Below are 10,427 nucleotides of genomic sequence, written 5' to 3' on the forward strand. Positions count from 1 at the left end.
AGTTTCACTTGTCCAACTAAATGCATCAATATTACATAGCGTTCATAAATAAATAACATGGAACTGCAAATAGAGCCTTAGCATAGGTAGCTATCTAAGTCAAAATGGACATCATAAATGGTCAAAAGTGAGGGGTAATTGCGACATATAGTCTTTGCATCCTCCCGGGTAGTAGATCTTGGGTTATACTTGTCCCATTGTATCTTAACTTGGTCCACCAAGTGATGCCTGAGCTATCGAACCCTATGGTATAATATGCATATTGGTTTGATCATTATGGTTCCCACATCTGAGACCTATAATTCCCTCCAGTCGAGTTTGTGGGATTCATCAGAAACATAATGTTATAGGACAGATACATAAAAACATCATGAGTTTTATGCAAGTGGGGTGGTAGTACAAGACAATAGGACACTAGTCTAATTTTCTCTTTGATTCTAAAAGGTCCTATAAATCGAGGTGGTAACTTCATACCTTTCTCAAACTGAATAGTGTTAGGAATAACTAAATAAATAAAAATAAAAACTCGGTCCCCCACTTTAAAACTTCGATCGGTACTATGTGCATCAACATAACTCTTTTTCCTATCTTGTGCTTCCTTTAAACTTTGTTGAATCTATCTTACCTATTCCTCCATTTTGAAACAATCCTATCATGACTATTACTGTGTCTTCCATCCTTTTGTTGACTCAATGGTGTCTTGCATGGCCTCCCATATAGAGCTTGATAAGGAGGCATCCTAATTGAATTGTGGTAATTTTTGTTATAGGAAAACTCTACCAATGGTAAGTACCTTTCCCACCAAGTCTAATTATCCATGACATACATTATAGGCATATATTCTATAACCTGATTTACTCTTTTAGTCTTTCCATCTATTTATAGACGATATGCAGTGCTAAGGTTTAACTAAGTCCCCAGTGCTAAATGAAAACTTGTCCAAAATGTATATGTAAAGCGAGAGTCCCTATCAAAATGATCTTTGTGGGTAACCCATGTAGCTAGATAGCTTCACCTATAAATACTCAAGCCAAAATGGGAGCAGTCTCTTAGACAAGGTAGTTAGCCACTTAGAGATACCAAATACATGGCCAAAATAGAATATGGTAAGGTTGTTTCTCCAAGAAGAGAGAAATTCATCCTTCAAGAGTAATCCATAAAAAAAGATATTTGCAGTTAATGGTCATGACCACCTTTACAAGTGGAGTGACTTCAAAGAATATGCCAAGGTAATTAGAGTCTTGTAGACAAACAATGTAACTCCTCCAAATGGAAATAGTATAAAGATGTTAGGGAATTATCTCCCAGGATCAACCAAATTGGCCATAAATAGTAATCCCATAGAAACATGTGCCACAATTGTCCATAAAGTTGTTATAACCTCCTCAAAGAAGTGGGGCGTCCTCAATCAATGTGCCAAAGTGGTTAAATGCACATGTACCAACACCTCTCCTCCAAGGAATATGATAAATAGTTCACCCTAAGAGATTGTGTAATGAGGCTAGGACACTCTCCAATATAGTAATAAAGGATCTTCCCAAACCAAGAGAAACTATATGATACAATGTGAAAATAACATACCAAGTGACCAAAACCATGGGTGTCAATGTAGAAGACCACCCAAGCAAGGTCTGAATGCCTCCAAATGCATGAGAAGATGCCAAATAAGGGGAGTGATTTCCTCTATCAAGAAAATAACTACTCACAACATGCCACATCATAGCCAAACTATAAATATCCATTGGCATTCTTCTAACAAACCACAACCACTTTTCCATGTCATCAAGACATCCACCAAAAGGGACATCAATTATGCAACAAAGGGTGGGTGTACTACTTCAAGGTTCACCAATCAAAATCATGAAACAATAATCCAAGTGAAACCCTATGAACACATGCAAACATGCCCAACAACTAATTCACTATGTCAAGGAGCAATAATTAACCAACAATATTTAAGGAAACTCTTAGTTGATGGATATCCCTCATCATAAATGTGCTAAGGGTAAATCAAATGTTTGAGCAATGTTATGCAAGGCCCTCAATCACATTTCAAACACCATATGTGCTAGATGCAAGCCTCCAAACAAGAAATGATGATGCCAACCAAGGACATAATGTGCATTATCTAACATGGGATATCAATAATAAATCATAGTAACAAACCCCCATGGTTATGTGATTTCGAGGGCAACGACACTGGGTAAGTGCACATAAGAACAAATTTCCTTAAGACACCTCAACACTCACCAGAGGTGATCAACAATGTCATGAGGGAAGTGTCAAGGAGAATGTAAGCACAAACCATGACTTCCCTCAATAAAAGCATTAAGCTCCATCAAATAATCCTTCAATTGCAAGCTTAGTATAAAGAAGATGTTAATTGATAGTCACTTATATAAGTGCCTTTGGTAACAAGATATGCAAAAAAAAAAAAAAATTGCTTGTGTGTTATCAGGAGCTTCTCTCCAAATTGCCCATTTCAAAGCTCCTGTCTCTGTTGAAAAAGGAGATATATGCTCTTCTGTGCAGACCCATTTCACTCGACAATGGTACCAAGGAAGTTTGGCTGGACAAGGCTACTGGAGGAGTTTGTCTGTCAATTTCAGCAAGAGCAATGGCCATCACAGGAATAGATGATCATCGGTACTGGAAATGGATTCCTTGTGATGAGTCGAGGTAGGTGTCAAGATCTAGCTGGAAATTTCAGAGCACTAATTGTAAATTTAGGACATGTATGAATATGATAATTATTTCAGTGTACAGCCTCCAGCTAACAAAGGGATGAAAATTGGAATCTATAAATTAGTATTTGAAGTTGTTCTTTCCTGGACCATTGCCATAATGGCTATGAATATGACAGTTTGGTTTGAAAAAGATTATCAAGTTGTACTTGTTGCCTAGAGAAAAGGGGACATAATTGCTGGGTAATTAATGAACATTATCTCAATTCCCTCCCAGGACTTTTCTCCAAAAACAACTTATAGTAAATGACCTGTTTACCTAAAATTTACAAGTTGAGGATTTTCTTTATATAATTCATTTCATGTAATTTTATCATTTGTAAACATGCACAAAACCAAATTCCATTTATTCAATCCTCCACAGCAGTGATATGATGAGAAGAACATGGTTGGATAAGATTTCATCGACTCTTAGGTGGTTGTCTCTTCTCTGTTCCAATACTGTTCTCATCCCCAAGATCCCAGACTGTCATAGGCTACTGTGAGGAAATCATCTGTGGATGCACCCATGCCTCTGTTATGTGAGAGTTATTAGTTGCTCCAAATTGACAAATTTTCATCACTTTATTCACCACAGTTGCTGAGAGGGATAATTTTTTTTTCTAGGAATTCATAGAGACATCAAGGGAAAAATGATACAACCTGTCCCTGCCCTTGAATACCTCTGTGACTTCTCTTATTAAATTTCAGTTATAGAGGGAAATTCTCTTAAAAAGAGGTATGGACAAACATAATTTTGATTACTGAACATAATTCTAGAATTATAAATCTGCAATACAAACAGAAGTATTTCACAAAAATGAAGGCACAAAAACCATTTGGCTTCTGTACAAGTCAGATTTCAGATGCAAAGTAAAATGAAGTTTACCAACGCATAAACAAATTCTGGACAGTAACCAATTGGAATTCATGTACATATGCAACTTACAGAGGTTTTTATCTATTCATCCTTTTTTAACACAAACAACAACATTCATGGAATTGAATGGACAGGATTATAAAACTGAAATAAATTAAACAGAGAATGAGATTACTATTGATTCTCATGCATCCATTCCTTCATTTTCTTACCCTATATTTACCCAAATGCATATGAAACAATTTTCCTCAGACTAGCAATCTCTATTAACTTTGCATTCATATTTTCATAAAATAAAAGTAAAAACAAAATGCGGACACTATAACAGGGATAGACACTAATATTTTCTCAGAAGTTGACCACCAAACTGGCTGCAAATGAGCAATTCACCTACCATCACAGGCATCCGTTGTAGAGGCCACCTGCAAGCTGGGCTATGAGACTGCAAGGGGAAGATGCATCAGTTGTGCTCCAACTCTCACTCAGTGCAACTCACAGTGCTCAGAATGCAGACAGGACCAGAGAGCTACCACAATTGCTTTCAGTGAAACTCTAGCCATCTTACCCAACCTCCATTCATCCATGAAGTCCTCCCTCTTAAGCTAACATGATTTAAGATAAGGAGCTCACCTTCTCTGTTGTGTAGTCTCTTAGGAAGTCCACCCTCTCGTGCTCCAGTGCATTCAAGGGAGTCTATGTTTCAATTCTCCTATGAGATGTTTGGAGTAGTAGACCTTGGTTGTATATGGTTAATTCTGGCAAAGGAATAGGAATTGCAGATTCCTAAATTGCCTAGTCTCTTTGTTCACACACAACCATGAGGTTCCGATATCTAGTGTTACATAGGGATGTGCTTCCTCAGATGAGGGGCATGTGCCCCCATGTTTCCTACATTTATGGGATGAGGAATTCAATGGAAGAAACATTCATGGGTGTGACTTGTCATTGTTTCATAATATATATATATCCTGATGATCCTAATTGAATCACATATCTAGTGTTACACAGGGATGTGCTTCCTCAGATGAGAGGCATGTGCCCCCATGTTTCCTACATTTATGGGATGAGGAATTCAATGGAAGAAACGTTCATGGGTGTGACTTGTCATTGTTTCATATATATATATATATATATATATATATATATATATCCTAATGATCCTGATTGAATCACATCTTTAGAATGAAGAAAAATTATCAAAATGCTCTCAGAAAAGATATGGAATTGATGCAATAGCAAGTTGGTACTAAAGCATTCTATTAGTACATTGTCTTTCAGTAAACCACCTTCTGTTCTAACTCACTACCATCTTATCTTGTTGCTATATTACTCCTGTTGCATTTCCACCCTTCCACATTGTATCATGGAGAGAGTGTGTCCCTAATCAGGATACAAATCAGAGTTCCTTGAAAACTTATTTTCTTAAGATCCAGGTCCAAATATTTGAATTTTTGGTAATTCCAAAATATCTTCAGAAATGCATTCACAGTGGTTTTTATCAGCAAGAGAGTGACCACTGGTTTTGTTCGTGCATACTCCTGATTATGATTCACTGAACTAAACTCTAAAAGAATAACTATATTCTGGAATAAACCTTGACACAGGTCTCAATCCTAGATGAATTTGAAACTTGTGTTCAGATCACCAAAATTCTACCACCACAAATACATATATACACTGTTAAAGTCTAGGAGAAATCTTGAACAAAACTGAATCAGACATTTGAAGTACAGGGGTAATTTGTCTGTTGGATGCTTATCACTACATTGACCGACATGAAATTCACCCATTCAATAGTGAGAAAAGAAAGCATTCTATTACATGTGTACTTCCATTGCGAAGGTATGAGCATCTATTTAAGTCTTTTCAGGCATTGCTTCCATGGAAAATCTCTGAGTATGGAGAAAGTCGCTCTACGGTATACCAAGAATGGCAATCTGTAGAGCATAAATATGCTTTTGTTGTGCTTTTCTTTTCTCTGACTCCAAAGCCTTAAAGTTAGTAAATTTCGGAGAGATTAGATGTTTTACCGTGTGCTTTCAAGATTGTAATGAATATTGTAGCAGTCTAAAGGCTGCTCTATATGGAAACGAGGTAGAGTAGACCGTAGGTTATGTTTCAAGGCTTTGAATGCTATCGCATTTTTGTTTCTTTAAAGATTGTTTTCAAGTGATTGAAATTGTCTCAGGAACTATTTCCAAGAGTCAGAAACGTTTAATCCAGACACCGGTTGCTAATCTCACAGTTCTTCCTTGTGAAGATACCTTTTATCTTTCTGAAGTTTGATAAATGAAGTTTGTAGATCTTTGCATGAAGTTTGTGACATTTTGTAGATCTTTGCGTAACTTTTGCTCACTCAAAGCTCTCAAAAATTGATTTCTCTTAAAGAACTATGAAGTTGGCCCATAGTTAGTATATTATTCAGTGATAAGATCTCTTAAAAAAGAGCTTCCCAAGGGTTTTTGCGATGCGGATGTGTAATTGGCCACAACTAAAATGCCACCCCAAAAAAACAATTTTTGGATGCAGTAACAATCAGACAGCTTTATTCAACAACCTAGTAGAATGCTTCATGGCAGAGATCTACTAAGATAAATTCATGATCCGTAGTGAAGAAGTATGTAATATTATGCTCTACGCAGCAAGCAATTGCCATTTCACCGCAGTGCATTGCATCGCCATTAAAACTTCACACTAGCAATGCCAATGCCTCGCTCACCATTACTTTCTCTGCAAATGCTCGGTAGATCATCGTCTTTAATTTCTTGCAACACCTCCAGGGTTAAAGTCCACCACATGTCAGATCTCATACCCGAGAACATAGCATTCTTATTCAACACCATGGCCATGGTTTGAAAGTTGGAGGAAGAGGGCATGACGCATAAGCAAGCAGAAGCAATCACGGCTGTCGTGACGAGGTTCTCAAGGACAACATAAGTATCATCTCTCATATTGTTGTTTCCAAAGAAGAAATGCATAAATTAAGCAATCTCAAATCCACAGGGTTTCTCATTCAATTTTCATTTTCGAAATTAAATCCGGATTTGATTGCGAATGAGGAAAAATCATATTTCCTATGCCTTTCTATTTCATTCTTTCAGCCCTTATCTTAAAATTGAATTTTACATATACAACAAAAAATCCCTGGGTTTGTTTATATGAAGGAGACACAGAGTTGGGCAAACTACTAATCTTCATTAGATAAGATAAGGGAATTTTATTGTGTCAAACAAATGACCAAGGAAAACTCAATGGGATGAGAAATTACAAACATTGAGCCATGGACTGTGGTAGTGCTAAGAACATTCCTGACAACTAAAGAAAAGCTAACATAGTAAAAGAGATTCAAAGATCCATAACCAAAAGAGAAGAGCATGTTCTAGCATGACAAAAGTACAAACCCTAATAAGTGTGAAGCTCTAGTGCGAAGCTCTACAAGTTGACTTTTCCCTAAAAGAATTATGAAGCTCATCCCTAGTTAGTGTATTTCCTGATGCTTAAGTCCTTTAAATGTTACAGACAAGAGGTAGCTTGGTAAAAACTTGGCAAGTGCAAAATGTATTATCTTTTAGAAAGGGGCTTTATCCTGGAAACATCGTGCATAATGTCTTTAAGTAGAAAGACTTCCTTTCTCTCCTATGATACATAATCTACTTTGGCATTTGTACAATGAAAATGGCCACAGCATGGCAGGAAATACTTGAAAAAATTGAAGAGTGGGTTCACTTGGCTGAGAAAAAGAAACCATACATGAATCCTAATTTGGGCCCAGTTTTACTTGTGCCTAGCATAGGGGGTTTGATATTAACAACCGTGAATGAAAAGGGCCACAAAGAGTGAGTTTGGGTTCGTCTTTTTGCTGTTGATCATGAATTTCGAACAAAGCTTTGGTCCCTTTATGATCCTAGCATTGGAAAAACTATGTCCTTGGATCCAAAAACAACGATTGAAGTCCTAGAAGACAGATTTGGACTATATTCTTGTGACATTCTGGACCCTAATCTGATTATTCTTGGAGTCTAGATTGATGTTGTTATAAATGTTGGAAATTCTAGGGGACCTGCTTTCAATGACAAGGGCCATTGTGTGGGAATTGCATTTCAATCACTTAAACATGAAGATGCAGAAAATATTGGATATGTTATACCAACTCCAGTTATTACACACTTTATCACGGATTATGAACGCTCGGGAGACTACACAGGATTTCCCATACTTGGAATAGAATGGCAGAAAATGGAGAATCCTGATTTGCGTATTGCAATGGGAATGATGTCTAACCAGAAAGGTGTTCGTGTAAGAAGGGTAGAACCAATAGCTCCAACAGTGAAATTCTTGCCATCGTCAAATATTCTTCTTAGTTTTGATGGAATCGATATTGCTACTGATGGAACTATTCCTTTCAGGCATGGTGAGCGCATAGGTTTTAGCTACCTTGTTTCAAAGAAGTACACAGGAAAGCATGCCAGAGTCAAAATTATACGTGTTTTTGAGTATCATGAATTTGATATCGAGCTTTCTACTCACAAATGCCTAATCCCTACACATATAAAGGGTAAGCCTCCATCTTATTACGTCATAGCTGGATTTGTATTCTCAGCTCTGTCTGTGCCATACCTTCGTTCTGAATATGGAAAAGATTATGACTACGATGCTCCAATAAAATTGTTGGACAGGCTACTGCATTGTATGGCATGAACAGAAGATGAATAGTTGGTGGTGATTTCTCAGGTTCTGGTTGCAGATATAAATATTGATTATGAGAATATTGTAAATACACAGGTCCTAGCTTCCAATGGAGTGCATGTAAAAAATCTCAAGCATCTTACAGATATGGTAGAAAACTGTGAGGATGAATTTCTGAGATTTGACCTGAAGTATCAACATATTGTTGTTTTGGCAACAAAAAAAAAATGAAGGAAGCAGCTCTTGATATTCTTGAAACACATTGCATACCTTCAGTTGTATCTGATGATTTGAAAATGTGAATTAGTTTTCCAGAGGTGACATTCCTTACATTTTGATTTGATTATTCGGATGAATATTGTTTACTACTTCCACAACATGATAAGAAAGATGCTAGGTTGGGGATATCAAGAGGGTACTACTCTCTTTGGTTTTGGCTATGACTTTCGACAAAGTAACATGCTTCAAGGTCCAGATTTTGGATACAACATGTGAGGCTCCCTCCTAGGGTCCTCTAACTAAAAACTAAATTTTTTCTAATTTTAAACACAATAAGATGGGAAATAAATTATTTTTATCTAAACATTTATTTGATGATAATATACAATTAAAATTTATTTACCACAATTTAAATAAGTAAGAATTTCATTGCAACCATTTACATAAGTAATCAATAAATGGAGGAATACCTATTCCAATAGCTTAGTTGAGATGCTCCTGAGCTCCTGACTCTGTTGGGATGCTCCTCTTGACTACCCGATTGAATTTTCCTCCCAACCAACTAGGAAGAATTTCCTAGCCCAGGGAACCTCCACAAGTTCCCTAGCCCTCCGAGCCCAATTCCAACTAGATGTAGTGTATCCAAGTTTAACAAACACTCTCCAGATCCAAGTTTGATCTCCGTTCTCTTTCTCCACATCCCTCCTCCAAATAAAAATCCTCCAAAACAAAACCAAAACCAAAACCAAAATCAAGACCAAGGATACCCCCTCCTCTCATCATCCTTCCCATTTTATGCCTCTTCCTCCCATCCACCTCAACCACCTATCATTAATGTCATGACTACCCCCTCATCCTTTCATTTGACTTTTCCTACCATATCTTCTCCCAAGTAAATTTGAGAGGACAGTTTGGGGATAAGACATAGATATTTAATTTGGAAATTAATTGGGGAAGACCATATCTATTGGAAAATACTGAGGGGTGGGGGGTGAATCAATATTCCTTAGCAATTAGCACTTTTAAATCTTTTCAGAGCATTAGTTAATCTTCAATTATCATTAATGTTATGCAGCAACAACAGTGAATAAAAGAACACAGGAGGCACAAAAATTTTAGGTGGAAAACCCCCTCCGGGTCAAAAACCACCAAACTCTTTTCTAATAATTCTTTAATCTTCAACTCCAATTGAAAAGAAATCTCCAACTTCCTAAAATCTAGAAAAGCATTCTTCTCCAGCTCCCACTGGATGGACGCTCCAACGCCTGAGATTCTTTAGTAGTCAACTGAACAGATGCCCTAACACCCAATGAGCTACAACTCACCCTAACACCACCCTACCACCCTAAAGTTTTCACATGCTTGAACCTATTGGTGACTTCATGCACCAGCCTATCACCACCCTACCACCCTATAGAAGAATAAAAGAAGAATGGACTCCCATACCAAGGAAAATGGTCCACTTTACAACTATATAGAATGATGTAGAAGAAGAAGACACACTAGACCATAACGCCAACTACGACACAACCACCTAATGATGATCCTAGACCTCCCGACACTACCTCTTCAACTCTTGGCAGATAGACACTTGTACAACTTTTGCAAAGATGCTTTTACAATGACTCTGTACAATGATACTTTTACAATGTTTGTATGTAGTGCTGCCCACTTGAAGACTTCATGTGGTGAACTTCTTGTTGCTGTTATGCACCTTGATTGCTGCTCTTGTCATGCTACCCTTTCTCATTCTTCAAAACATTAGATTATGCATTGATTCTTCTCTTTATGAATATATAATACCTGCAAAAATTCTTCAAGGAAATACCTATGCCATGATAATAGCAAAACTTACCTCATTGTGTAGAGCATATGTCAGTGCTAAACAAAAACAACAAATTAGAATACAAAGAACCTAA

At 37.1% G+C, this 10,427-nt stretch overlaps 1 pseudogene; it reads left to right on the forward strand.

Moving 5' to 3' along the window:
* The first annotated feature begins 7,524 nt into the window (after positions 1 to 7,524).
* On the forward strand, positions 7,525 to 8,591 carry LOC149171479 (protease Do-like 9 pseudogene; annotated as a pseudogene).
* Positions 8,592 to 10,427: the final 1,836 nt, after the last annotated feature.

This window comes from Pinus tabuliformis, chromosome 4_2 (genome assembly GCF_031772625.1).
Source record: "Pinus tabuliformis cultivar Carrire ecotype Pingquan chromosome 4_2, CPIR1, whole genome shotgun sequence".
NCBI lineage: Eukaryota > Viridiplantae > Streptophyta > Pinopsida > Pinales > Pinaceae > Pinus > Pinus tabuliformis.